At 37.2% G+C, this 14,684-nt stretch overlaps 1 pseudogene; it reads right to left on the bottom strand.

Moving 5' to 3' along the window:
• Positions 1–13,992: 13,992 nt before the first annotated feature.
• LOC126875596 (U6atac minor spliceosomal RNA) lies at positions 13,993–14,075 on the bottom strand (annotated as a pseudogene).
• Between the last annotated feature and the right edge of the window lie 609 nt (positions 14,076–14,684).

Genomic DNA, 14,684 nt, shown 5'->3' with positions numbered 1-14,684 from the left:
TGACATTCTGAATCAACTTCAGTAAACGTATTTCCTTGAATGATGAAATTAAAAATGTTACACGAGTAGCGGTAATATCGTAAACTGTTTATAATTTAATTAGACATAATGTTACTTATATGCTTGTAAAAAGTTTCTATTTGTAAATTGGTTCGTTAATTATTTTGTTTTACTTTATTTATATGATCATATATTACTTTATATCCATTTATTTCATTTTATGTTTCTTTATCTCCTTTATTTATTTTATTTCATTAGCATAATTTTCTTTAATCTGTTCTATCTTTTCTAATAATCTGTGAGTACTGTAATTTTAAAGCCATTGGTTTGAATTCATTATAACTAATATTTTATTGATCTGCGGCATTTCAGTCAATATCACACCATTATGTTATTATTATTATTATATTATAATATTATGTAGTTATTATTATATTAAAACTGTTTTGTGAATAAACGCTAAAAAAGGTACACATTATACAGTTGTTCATCGAAATCGTTACAAAGTTACGTAGTATCTAAACACCCGACGCAACACTTAAAACTCGTTTGTCGGAAAATAGCAGCATTGCTGTCAATGACATTAGCATAGTCGTCTGTGCTATGTGTATCAACACAAGCGTCGGACGCGTGTATCAGCTGTTGTTGCTATGAGAGTGGTGCAGACAGGCGATCGATGTTGTCCATACAATTCGGATTTAAGACTCAGACTGCGGATTTTAGACGCAGCCGCGTAAGGCGCTATGGAAATTCCATCTTTAGACGATTGTCAAACATTTACTTACATACGTTTAAGGCGGATTCAATATTTGAAAATTTTTGAAAATCAGTTGGAAGTAAAATTTTCAGAATTAAAAGACAGACGTGTGTTTATAACTTCCAACATCAGAAAGTTTTTTATTGCGAACGAAATGTCATTTAGATATGTTAAATCTTACACATTAAACCTTCAAAGGAGCAACTCGATTACAAAAATAGTTTCTGGATTCCACTTTCATGAAAATGAGCAATACCAGCTATCCATAACCAGCTATCGACGAGACAAGCCAACTTTTTTTCCAGAAATTCCCTGTAAGCCACGGATAGGATAGAAACAAGAGGAATCGTGTACTATTGGTTTGGCATTTAAGTGATTGCAGATTTTGCCATTAAGTGGTAATGACAAGATCCGCAATCATTTAGTTGCCAACCTAATGTATTATAGTTTGAATGTATATGTTGATATTAAAACTATTCGATTCTTCGATCCATACTATGGAATCCAACATCCAAAATAGTAGGGAAGACAATTGACAAAAGATGAATGGATGAAATAATAGCTAAATCCCTTTTTTTTGGTACGTAGAGAAATCCTCATGGACGCTTTGTTGGTGCTGCAGCAGCATAGCAGTGTCGGATACTTACCGACTAAAACTCCACGATGGCATGCCTACGTGTGTGACAGGAATACCACGGGACCTTTTACGAATTACCGCTGGTGCACTCTCCTAAAAGTGTCCTAACTGATTAATTTCACGCTAGGGGACGCCATTACTGCTAGCGCCCCCTCCCGTGCTAGAAGGGTTGAGCGGGGCACAGCGGTCAAGGTTCTCTTCCTCGGCCGCAATAAAAAATTTTTGTTTTTTTTTATGTTTTTCTTTCTTTTTGTCCTTCCGTTTCAGTTGGTAGTGATTGCCTGTGTTTTTTATTTTTTCTTTTTTTTTCGTGGAGAACGTTCTCATAGACAACCTTTTACCTCTCCATCTTACCGGCCGGGGGCACAGAGCGGTGGCAGAGGGTAGTGTGTCGGCCGGACTCTTACTGGCTAAGATCTCCACAGTCGAAATGGTAGGAACATGGTCGGAAGTGTGAGTGTTCGTCGGCTCTGGGGTGCTTACCAAGCAACTCTACCAAGCACTCTCAGTAAGTATACCAACAACACATGCAAGAGGAGCTGACCGCTTGCCTGTTGTATATTACTTGTAAGGGAAATTTTGGTTTTTCCGTTCCTGTTTTCAAGTTCTCTTTGCCAAGGATTCGGACTCGCGACGCGTCGTCTTCAGTTCTGGGCCTTAACGAGCCCAGCTCGTTACCCAACATTGATTCTTAATGTGGCAATGTATATCAGGAAGTATTCTAATTAGCCTCTTGAAGGAGATGTACATTTTTCATAGCCCTCTCTAAATACAAGGAGTAAAGGTAAATAATTCCCTCAATTAAATCATTATTATTAAATCTATTATGAAGCTCTTAATAATATATTTTTGCTGCTATTATAATTCTTGTAGTAAGAGATGGCCGTTCTAAAATAATTGCTGCTTCTTCTAATGCACTTATTTTCAAGATGCCTAGCCTTGCGTTTTCCATCGCACTGGCAGAGATTTTATAACATATGGGATTGGCATAAGTTATAAATAGGTCTAATTAATAATTTGTAACAGAAGATTTTAACCTCAAGATGTAGGTCCGATGCAAATGATCGAATTTGTTTACTTCGTTGGAAATTTGATTGAGGTGCATTCTATACGATTGTACAGTTTTAATGATTTTTGGAGCCGTTTCAATTTTTGTTAGGATTTCTTCTAGACTTTCATTTGAGGGTAAAGCTATAGTTTTGAGATTTGTTTTCTAAGCTATATTGGTTTTTAATTTATTGTTTTCATCAAAAAGTTTATCTATATTTTTATTTATTAATTCTAAATCATCGTCATCCAGAGTTCCAAATAGATTGCTAGAAATGGATCCAACAAAATTCAATAACTCTCTTCGGTAACGAGTGGGTGTCATAAGTTTAATATGCATTACTAAATTGTCTAAATTTCTTTCGTGAGCGCGAGTAATCATTTCATTGAAAGACTGGCATTCACTCGTACAATGCTCTGTTAACATTAGTCTAAATCTTTTAATTTCGCTTAGTTTTGCATATATATCCTTAATGTCTAAACATATAATTACGTTTACAGATTCGCTATATATGTATGCATGAGCTAATTTTTCTTGATATATAGAACGTTTAGCTTAGCTATCTATGAAGAAGATGAAGACCGTCCTGGAAAGTAAGGTTTAATACGATTACCATGTATTTTCCTAATCGAGTCATTTACCATTATTTCGTAATAAAGGGTTTTTACTTTTTCAATGGTGTATGGCCCTAGCCATTCGGTATCTAACTTGTGTTCTTTATGATCGTTATGAACTAATACTAAATCTCCTTCTCTAAAAATGGATTGAAGTTTAATAATTTTTTTTTATCTCTTTCATATCTTTGTTAACTCTTCATTAGAGTTTCTCTGTCTTTAAGTAGTTTGGCAGCTCATTCTCGATTCCTGAAGCTAACATCATCAGCGTATGTTCTTTGGGGATTCTGGGATATGGTAGAGGGGAGATTGGCCTCATGTCCAAATGTGAGTTCGAAAGGGGTATATCCAATGGCATCATGAACCATTATGTTATATGCTAGACACACAAAATTTAGGTTTTGATCCCATTCTGTTTCATTGTCGTTTTGTATAGCTTTTAACATGTCGGATATTACAGCACGTGTTCGATCTAAGCTTCCGTTGGATTACGGGTGGAATGAGGTGGTTTTTATATGTTTGATTCTAAATGCTTCTTCGTATCGTTGCATTAGTTCGCTAATGAAACTTTCGTTTCACGGTTTACGTTTGGGTGCGGAGAATATATAAATGTAGTGATTCAGTAAAGCGTTCCAGATTGATTGGGTCTGTTGTTGTTTTTAAGGGTACAAGTAATAAATATTTGGTTAGTTCATCGTGTATAGAGAGAATGTATTGGTTTCCTGCCTTGGTCTTTTTCAATGGACTTATCAAATCCATAGCGATTTTGTCGTTAGGTTCTAATGGGGTGTCAGTTATTTGTGATTCTTCCTTTCCTCTTATCCGAACAGTCTTTGATGTTTGACACGTCGCACAAGTTCCTATTCCAGTTTTTATTCTGTCCATTAGGTGTGGGATATTATATTTGTCATTGATTTTGTCGTACGTCTTTTGCATTCCGGGATGTCCTATCAAGTCATGATTTTCTTTTAGTACTTGTTCTATCTCTTCTTCACTTAAACTCTGTATTGGTTCGTAAGCAAATTCTATGTCGTCGCTTTGGTCATTGAAAAATAAAAGAAGTCTTCTTATGTGTGCTTTTTCTTGTGCGTTTAAGTTAATGTCTCCTATTCCGATCTTTCTACTTGTTTGAAGTATGTTTGATATTTTCTGTAACCATGTGGTTTCGTCATATGGGCTTAGATCGTTTTTGTTAATTGGAAAAAGTAGTCTTTGCTAGATGTTAGTTTTAATAATTTTGGTATTTCTTCTGATTTTTCCCAGTGTTTGAATCGTTTTAATAAAACGTCAGTTTGTGTTATCGCGTGTATTCTGGATAGGGCGTCAGCGACTGTGTTTTCCTTTCCATTTACGTAATCCATGTCATATTCGTACTCCTCTAATTTTAGTCTTCATCGAATCAATCGGCTAGAGGGTTCCTTGCAGTTGTGTAGCCATTTAAGAGCTTGATGGTCTGTTTGAATTTTGAATTTGCGGCCTAGTAAATATTGTCTAAGTCTTTTAACTGCCCAAACGATAGCTAATAATTCCTTTTCTGTCATAGTATAATTTCGTTCAGGGGGGTTTAATGTTCTTGAAACGAAGCAACAAGGGTGTCCGTCTTGTGAAAGAATGGCTCCTAAACCTTCGTTACTGGCATCCGTTGTTAACGTAAATGTTTTCGTATAGTCGGGATATTTTAATACTAGGGCTTGGCATAGTTTTTCTTTTAATGTTGTTGAGATATATATAATTTTCTGTGCTGGACTGGCTTGAATGCGTAGTAGAGATACTTGTATGCGGGTATCTGTGTGTGGAGGTATGTGTGTGCGCGGCGTCTCGAAAACAGATGAAGGTAAACTATTCAGTCGGTTAACAGTCGGGTATAGAAGAAAGTGAATATCTTCGGAATCGTTTATCAAATAAATATATAATTATTCTAATATTAATTGCAAGTGTAAATTTAGTGTTCCTGTAACATTATTTCGGCTATCAAGATCCACAATTCTCAACATGGTAGCAAAAATCGTGATTGCCGAGATTCAATGTTATGGAACCACGTGAAACCGGAAGTGAATATATAAAAGTCGATTTTTAAAAAATTGGAAATAAGTTCTGAAGAGATAAAGAGGCTATTGGCAGAACAAATAAAAGGAACCTGGATAATGAAGAAAACTATTTTTGAAAAAGAAGAAAAAAAGGATGAAAATAAAAAACGAATCAAGATGCCAAGGGACGATGAAATTAAACTTCAAATATTCGATGGACGTGATTACAAAATGTGGAAGAAAAGAGTATTAATGTATTTAAAGTGTAAAAAATGTCTAGAACCGGCTTCATGAGAGAAAATGGACACGGATGCGCAAGATAACTGAGATGAAAAGAATCAATGGGCGATGAACTACATCTATGGTAGTATAACGAATGAACAATTAGAATTTGTTGGTGATCGAGACACTGCTTTAAAAATAATTAAAAAATTTGATGAGATGTATATGAAGGAAGCAACAGCATTGCAAATTTGTATAAGAAGTGGACTAGACATGATGAGGCTGAAAGACTTTGAAGAATCAAATTCATTTTTCACGGAATTTGAAAAAACGATAAATGAATCAAAGAGTGCTGGTGCAAACGTAAGTGAACGTGAAAAACTCGACTACATGCTGAAAACACTACCAGAATCATCGAGCTATATTGGTGACTTGAACGACTCATTGAAAGAAAGTGATCGAACTTGTGAATTTTTAAAAAATATTTACATTTGAACTTTTTATAATGCCATCGATCGATACGAATAGACGAACGTCCTCTCTAGGACGATCATTATAACGAATCATTATAACGACTCATACTGTAGAATAGCAAGCGTAGAGTTGAACGGAAGAATGGACGAGCAACGATTACAACCGGCATACACTATCTCTGTACTTGTATTTAAAGTGATTTTAATATACACTGACTATTACAATTTTATCACTCGTCTCTTGAATAAACCAACCAACACGTAGAATAAACCACCTCGGCTCGTAATTTTTGGAATAAGATACGAGATGTTCCACATAATCCATATATTCCTTGTCTTTGTTTTCAAACTGAACAGTATCTAGAAGTTATTTACAAATTCGGACATATTCCATCTGAAACATTTATTTTCTGAGATTCCTTAGATTTATAGATTAGCATAAGAAATATTTACCGATTATATAAAATATAAATATTTACCACTGTACGACAAATGTTTGTTATATACTTATAACAATTATTGTGCCAATTTAAAATATTCATAACCAAGGTTATATATATGTCGGGTTAACATTAGAATTTAAGGCGCGTAACGATTCTTCGTTTGAATTAGCCATCGTTTTACGAAGCAGAGATTATATTTACACGAATATACAAGACTTTTACAAAGTACAATAAATATTGAGTTTAACGAATGAGTTTAACGAATAATAAGATTAATGAAGGCTATTAACAATGTTCTTGAGTTCAAACGAATCCACGGTCAACGGGATAACTCTTTACTATGCGTAGAATAATTTTAACTATAAAATACGATTGTTGAGACGCTCGGTATAAACTGCTCGATGTGTCACTCTCCAAGCAATCGCACGAATAATAAACTGATGGAAATTTTCCTTGCTGTACGATTGCATTTGTTTGTTATATGCTCGTTGGAAGCATCGAGAAGGTTCCAATCGCCGTTGCTACGCAGTTTCTGCCTGGAGTTTGATTAGTAATACAACGTGTGTCCCATTATATCGACACCTCCGAGGTACAATCCCATGTGGCTAGGCCCGTTGTTGAGGCTGTATGCCGCCACATTTCTAGGGAGAACCATACAACCACACCACACCTCCGTCAGGCGAAACGTTCTTCCCGTGACCGTGGCTACGTTCGGCCACCAGTTGTCGCCTCGAGCCCAAGCTCATTATCACAAATCTCGAACAAATACAATCGGATCGAATGACGACAATTGTTTAATTACGCCTATGATAGAATCTAGATTACGGTGTTAAGGGATTTTCCCGAAGTTCCAAAGGGAAGGCTCCGATGTCCTTTCATCTCCGACATGTATATATAAAGAATATATAATGAATAAGTTGATTAAAGTCTTGAACACAAATACAAATTTAATGTTAATTATTCTCATTTTTTAACCTTTAACGCTCCGACTTTTAATTGTGAATATCGACCGACAATTCCAACTTATTCTCATTCTACTTCGACTTGCAAGCTTTTAACACTTTACCGACCGATAGCCGAATAATCGCTTTTTAGTCTCCGACGCTTACCGACCGATAGCCTATTCATCGGCTTTTTGTCGTCGACGTTTACCGACCAATAGCTTATTAATCGACTATGTTACGCCGGGCGACTCTCTGCCTGGCCCAGGTCACACACCGTGGGCCAGACGGACACCGAAACCCGAGTAACTTGCCTGCTAAGGTCCTTCAGACCCAACAAATGTCTTTTTCTAAATCAGTTTCTAAAGACTATTGTTTACTACGGCTTGACACGAGAAGGTTAGTTTTTCTCACGTACGATGCTTCCTACTAGCAACTTTCTATCGAGGGCGGTTAAGACCCTTCCTAGTCCACCAACCTTCGTTTGTCCAATCCGAGGCAATGTATACTGCCCTCACTTCCTGACCTACAATGGCATGAACAAATCCGATGGTCCCGTGCGCTAGACACACCCATCACTGGCTTTCCTCCGACACAGCATCGTCACTCAACTTCACTTCTTCTACCTCGCTGGAAAAGTCAACTACTATGTCTAACGCTAACGCCTATCGTGGCAGTCTAAGCATAACGCGAGAGTCGGTTCTCGGTATTGTCGAGCATACATCTCCTCTACTAAATATATTATATGACTACGTCCACTAATACACTAAATCCAATTATAAGAGCCCTGCTCTAACGTACATATCTATCTTATCTTCGTGCGATAAGTGATTATCTATTTATCTATGCTCATCAGTGTAATCTAAGTGTTGGAAATATATGATTTATAATTCTGTGAATCACAGTGTTATACAAACTCAATAACCCCTATTATCTCAACGGAAATCAGGGGATCGATCAATTCGTGGTGTCGATTGTTATAATCGTAACGGGAATTTACGACTCCCGTTGACGTCTCTCCTCGCGACTGCGTCTCCCCGCGATTGGTCGAAATAACAGACTATTATTATAATTAAAAGCTATTACTTATAATTCTCAGTGAGAATTAATTATAAAATTCTTCCAAATAAAAAGGAAAGAAAAAAACTTCTTAAGTGTCAGATTTTAAAAAGAGTACCGCACCGCATCGCACATTGGTGGTGCTTGGGAGGCACACTTGGAGCGTTAAGTGTTAAGAGGAGATATAAATTTGTAAATTTATCAAATTCAGAAATATTATTCAGAAAAACTTCAATAACTTTGACATTTTTTAGGAAAAAACACGTTTTGCAACACACGTTCAATTCTTTATTAGGTGCCAAACGGAAATGAAAAAGTTATCAATGTACAATGGAAGCTACCCACATTAAAAAGGAGAGCATGCATGCGCTAGCCTCCGCGGTACATCTCACGAACGCACGGTAGTGGGGATGTCGCTGGGCAACGGAGGGAAGAATCCGTTCGATCAATCACTTTATCTGTATGCGATTAATATCGTTGTGTAATATCGGAATATATTAAAGGTGTAATTTTGTCCGATTAATTATAATTTATTAATAATGGATTGAAAATACAGATATTAGTTAGACAGAGAAACGATGTTTGATTAACAGGAAAACTAAATGCAACGCTCGTATTTACAACAAATAACTTGACAACTATTTGGTAACTCTCTCTCTCTCTCTCTCTCTCTCTCTCACTAGCAACTCTACACTCGACAACATTCGCAACTCAATTCTAACGACTCTATGCTTCGACGTCTCCATCAACTCTGACCCTCGCCAATGCACTCCTGCTCGGTCGTGCTCGCTCTTGCACTCCTGCTCTCGTCCTCTCTCTCTCTCACACACACACACACACTTTTCGGCTCACATACTCTGGCCTCTCGATTGCCACTCCTTGAAATATGAAACCGTACTTCTGTTTTGACGCTGCTTATCTTTTCTCGCGTCACTGTTACTAGGCGCTCTTGGATGTAAACAAACCACAAAAAGACGGCGTACACGGTGTTTTCTAATTTCAGCCGATCTCCAATCAAAGCTATTCTACGATATTACAGTTGTATTCCAACAAAAATTCATGTATTGCAGAAAGATGACATAAATGATAATAGATTCTAATGTAAATTAAAAAACAGTGTTTGCAACATCGTCACTTAATTTGCGAAATTGATTACTGTGACTTCTGAACGGCTAATAGAACAGCCAACCTTTAATATGCATATTCACATATACCATGTATAACTAATTTGACTTAAATCAATCTAATGAAAATAAGTATATGTAATTGCGCTCCTGTCCTAATAAATGTATTTCATAATTTTACAAAAAATATATTGCAAAAATAAATAAAAAGTTTGAGATACCAATCAATTCGATGAATATAATAGCATTAGTGTAAAAAATAAAGTTGTATAAATGTTTAGAGATTTATACAAATTCTGTATAAATAATGTATAAGTAAATTACTCATTGTTCCTTTCTGTTTTTTTTTCTTGCGTTATGTTATGTAAAATTGAAAAGTTTGCAGTAATAGTGACACAATTGTTACTAAATAATAGGCAACAGTTTTAAGAAATAATATCTTTTGAATAAGACCTCGGATCAACGAAAATGAATTACACAACTTTTTCAGGTTGAAATACTTTTTGTGGTAAAGACTATACCAAATTAGATACTTTTTCGCGATCCTTATCACGTACGATATCAACCGTAAGGTAATTTATATAATTTATATAATAATAATTTAATTTACATTAAATTTAATTCACATTAAATTATTATTATATAAATTATTATTATTTTATTATTATTATTGCTTAGTCCGTGCCTTTCGGCTTTGGACGAACTTTCGGTTTTACATCTCTTATATCTATTTCGCTTCTTATATGTCTACCTCCCCTCTTATCCGCTCTATTCTATTTCACTCCCTTAATTATTCTATCTCTACGAACTAAATACTAGAAACTACAAATTAATAACTAATGACTAATAACTATTGCAGCTTTGGTCTTTAGCCTCCTTGCTGTGCTTCCTTCCTGTCGTTTGCCCTTTCCTTCTCTATTATTGCTTTCAGTTCTGTTAAACCTTTTCCAGTCTCGTTTAGTGTTTTTCCTATGTCCTTTGATCCTCCCGTTATTTCACATTCTTCTATTACATGTCTCAGGTCTTCTTCTTTCCTTCTACATAGTCTGCATCTTTTTTCTCCCTCTTCTTTCCAGTATTCCCTTGCTTTGGTCTCGTTCCCACATGTGAATCTTGCCTTCTATACTTCCACTTCATCCACCCTTCTAAGTACTTTGGTAATTCTTCTTTGGCGATATTTCTGTAATGTATATTATATTTGGATTCCCTTATCCTTTTCCCCCTCTCTTCTGCTTCTCTCTTACTTCTTTCTTCTATAATTTGGTCTACTGTCATCCTTGTTTGCTCCTCTCTTGCTTCTATCTGCGTCCCACCATATCTCACCTCTTCTAGTCCCTCCTTACCCTTTCTTGCTCTTTTCCCTTCTTGGCCATTTCCCCAATTTCTCTCTCTTTCCTTTATACACTCCTTTACTCCTTTTTAGTTCCTTTTTCATTCTAGGGCTTTATCTTCATACCTTGCTGCTCTTTTTAATGCTTTTTCTTTGATTTCTATTAGCTTGCATTCTTCTATCGATATATAATTTGGTGCTGTCATACCTAATATCCGTTTTATATATCTTCTTTGTATTCTATTCAGTCTTTCTTCCATATCCCAGCCCCATACCTCTGCTCCAAACATCTTCATTCTCCTCTCGTAGTCCTGTTTGAATATTCTTTCTCCCACGCTCCATGTTTTCTTCGTTGCTATTGTTGCTCTCTTTTTCCTGTCTTGTATGTGTTTCTCATCACTGCGGTTTTTCTCTAGCATGTACCCTAGGTATCTTATCTCGTCCACTTCTTCTAATTCTTGCTCTCCCCATTTCCATTTTCTTTGTCTCCTTTTATCCTTCTTTTTTCGAAAACTACTATCTTGGTCTTTTCCGTGCTCGGTTCTAATTCGGCTTTCTTTAAAAATTGTTTGAATCTCTTTAGCATATCTTTTAGCTCCTCTTCTCTATCTGCCATCGACACAATATCGTCTGCATATGTTAGTGACCATACCTTTCTTTCTCCTACCACTATGCCCCCAGCTTGTCCTTGCCTTAGTTCTTCTTCCAGTCTTGTTTGACTCCCCTCGAAGTCCAAAATTCCCTTGTGTCGCGGTTCTTGACTCTCGTATATCGCTTTAATCCTTCGGGTTAGTTTTTCGCTAATCCCCATTTTCCTCATTTTCTCCTCCAGTTTCTCTCTGTTTAGTCTGTTGAACGCCGCTCTTAAGTCCGCAAAGCAGGCATACAATTTCCCTCTTTCTTTACCTAGCTGCTTGTATATGATGTGGTTTATCACAAAAACCGCATCGGTCACTCCTCTTCCTTTTCTGAATCCGAATCTTCCAGTTTGTTTTCAATCTCTGCCTTCAGTCGTTCGTCCAATATCTCTGCATAGATCTTGCATGCTGTATCCATTAGCGTTACTCCTCTGTAGCTCTTCGCTACTCTCTTGTCCCCCTTCTTACATATCGATATCCTTTTTTCCAACCTTCTGATATCCCCTCCCTATTTCCATATTCTCCTTAAGGGGGGGGGGGGGTAAGGTATTACAATTTTTTTGTATTTTTTTAAATGAATGCATAATATCTTAAGAATATTGTATCAAAATTTCAAGTCGATTGGAGCAAAATTGACAAAGTTACGAGTATTTTCATACATGTCGAATTTTAATACATACCCGACCCGAACGTGCTATTGATACCTGGCAGATGTTTCGCTCTCTATATAATACATAATCTTACCCCCCAGATCCCGATGCCCCTTTGAACACTATTTCTGTACATAATTTACCAAGTAACGCTGTAGAGTTTTTTCAAATTTGTTAATTATTTTTATTTTACAATAACAAATTATCCGATTTTTTCGCAAAAAATCGCGTTTTTCCCTTCAAAGTATTCCAAAAAAGTGAAAAATTGAAATTTCGAAAAATCCTCCCAGCGTTACCTGGAGAAAACTGTTTCCTAACGAATGAACTTTAATTTTTTGATTTCAGATGATACAGCACCAAGTTACGAGAGGCGCCGCAATTCTACTTTTTTCCGAGACACGTCCGTGAAAATTTTATACAATATACTTCGAATGTCATACTTTAGTGTATTATTGGTTTTAATAAAGAGATTCTAACTGTGTCGTCACAAAAAATTCACAGAAACATGCCTTTTTTGTACGAATTAACCTTAGCCCCCCTTAACTCCCATAAGGCCACCCCCACTTCCTTCGGTGCATACTTTCGTACCTCATATTCTAACCCGTTTTCCCCCGTTGCTTTCTTTTGCTTCTTTTCTTTTCTTTTCTCTTTTCCCTCTATGAGCGCTTCTCTGCTGCATTTTCCTTTCATAAACTTTGTCATCTTCCTTCTCATCACTCTTTTCGTTTCTTTCCACTCCTTGTTGTACCACGCTTTCTCTCCCACACCCCATTTCCTCATCGTCACTTTCTTCTTTGGCATTGCTTCGTTTATCTTCTTTTTGATTTCAGTCCACGTTTCCTCTACTGTTCTTCCCTTGCAGGTCCAGTCTTTACATTCCTCCAGGTATTTTTCCACACTTTCGCTTGTTCATTCCCTTTTCTCCTTCTCTTCTTCTAGCTTTTCCTGGTTTTTTTATAATTCTGCCCCCCCCCACCCTATTCAACGGCATGTAGTCAGACTATGTTCTTTTTTATACTGTTACGACCTTTCGCGGAGAGACGCGACCGCTAGGAATACGCGTCAGCGAGAGGCGTAAATTCTCGCTACGATTCTGTTAATCGACGCCGCGAAATAGTCGTTCCCCTGTTTCGATTAAGATAACAGAGGTGGTTCAATGAAGTAACACTGTATTAACAGGTGAACTTAAAAAAATATATTTGACAATAATATGTTGAATAAATTACACAAAGTTGTCTCGACCTTACGATATCTCTCAATGAATTCGTTAAACTATATGATTTTGATTTTGCTCGTCAGAGCTCCCGATGTCTAACGCTTGACTCGTCAGAAGGGACTGATTGCCTTTCGATCATTTCTTTGTCTTGTTTGGAAGACGAATCCCATTATGCTCGCTTCACGCCATCGCTCGCGCCTATGATCACGTATGGCTCTTCTTGTGTCGAAAACGTTACGGACAAAAATCGACGTTTCTAGGGCTCGCTGCTTGGCGACAACTATGCTCCTGTCACGACCGGCATACTTCAAATCCGACGGACTGACGATAGAGATAAAGATGTGGCGGCACTCGGCGACAATGTATATCGCTGAAGTGCCTAATGAACCATCAACATCCCAACGGTCCTTCCACCGAAGGTTCTAGAGGAAAGAGCACGTGGCAACGATCGCGGACGCCTAGCAAATGCATGGACGGTGGGGATGTTGAGGGATGACAAAAGAAAGTAATCGGATCCGATCGAAAGTAAAATCATAAGAGTCAGTCTTAGAAAGTCACGCCTAGAGTTCGGAAGTAGATTGTAAAGTGTATTGATGTTAGAAAAAAAATAAAGTTTTCTTTTTTTTATTTTTACCTCAAATTCCTTTTTTATTTTGTTATTTTACGTGACACTCCCGTCGATACATTGTATATGATCCGGCGGGCAGATAAGACGGTCTGCCTGCGACACTGTAGGACCGCGAGCGACGGTTAGAAAATACAGCCTGTGGTAAGCATCGTGGCGTAACACCTACTTTCATGTCGATTATTGATAAAGATTATTCGCCAGTGATACCATTTATATGTGTTCCCCCTTGTCTACGGGAATGTTAAACGTCTCTCCTTTCATACTACAAAAAAATTTTTTTTTTTTTTTTACGTGGAGGAAATCTTCATAGACACCTTACCACCCTGTGGGGACGGGCAGAAGGTAGTGCCGGTTTCTTACCGGCTAAAACCTCCACGAACGGGGCAGTGTATCAGTGCGAGTTTTGACCGTCGGACCCCTGTGTGCTTAACACCAAGCACGTTTAAAAACCAAGTACTCCCAGAAAGTACACCCAGAACACACGCAAGGGAGGCGCTGGCCGCTTGCCTGTTTGTATATTCTAAGAGAAATTTTGGTTTTTCCGTCCCTTTTTAGATGCAGAGACTTCTTATGCCGAGGATTCGAACTCGCGACGCGTCGTCTTCAGTTCTGAGCTTCAACGAGCGTAGCTGGCTGCCCCGCCGAGCTTCTAGCTGAATGGAAAGTATTTGATTCTTAATGTGGCAATGTATATCATAGGAAGTATTCTAATTAGCCTCATGAAGGAAATGTACTTTTTTCATAGCCCTCTCAAAATACAAGGGGCAAAGGTAAATAATTCCCTTAATTAAAAGTATTATTATCAAATCTATTATAAAGCCCTCAATATATTTTTGCTGCTATTATATTTCTTGTAGTAAGAGTAGTGTTGAGAGGC

This window comes from Bombus huntii, chromosome 18 (assembly GCF_024542735.1).
Source record: "Bombus huntii isolate Logan2020A chromosome 18, iyBomHunt1.1, whole genome shotgun sequence".
Taxonomy (NCBI): domain Eukaryota; kingdom Metazoa; phylum Arthropoda; class Insecta; order Hymenoptera; family Apidae; genus Bombus; species Bombus huntii.
This window is presented reverse-complemented; position numbering and strand designations above follow the sequence as displayed.